We start from the raw sequence: 323 nt of genomic DNA, 5'->3' as shown, positions 1-323 counted from the left end.
CTCCCGCACTCGGTGCAACGTCGGACAGTGCGTCCGCAGCACCGAGGGGTGTATATCCCAGGCTCGATGAGCACAAACGTCGCACTATTCGCACGCTTCAGTGCCGAGGGGCCTCGTTGAGGATGTAGTCGACTATGAGTTTGACACTCCTTTTCCCGCATGTGATGACGAAAAGGACGAGCTGCGCCAGCGGCGCGATACGAGCCCTGCTCGTGTCTTGCGGACCCCATGTGCGTTCCCTGACTTCTCGTCAGCTGATGCTCGTGGTGTGATCACCAATGACCTCGACGGAGAACGGAGGCGGCAGCCTGAAGATGCCCACA

This window comes from Plasmopara halstedii (genome assembly GCF_900000015.1).
Source record: "Plasmopara halstedii genome assembly, contig: Scaffold_816, whole genome shotgun sequence".
NCBI classification, from domain to species: Eukaryota; Oomycota; class Peronosporomycetes; order Peronosporales; family Peronosporaceae; genus Plasmopara; species Plasmopara halstedii.
The sequence above is the reverse complement of the archived record's forward strand: the minus strand, read 5'-3'. Positions refer to the sequence as shown.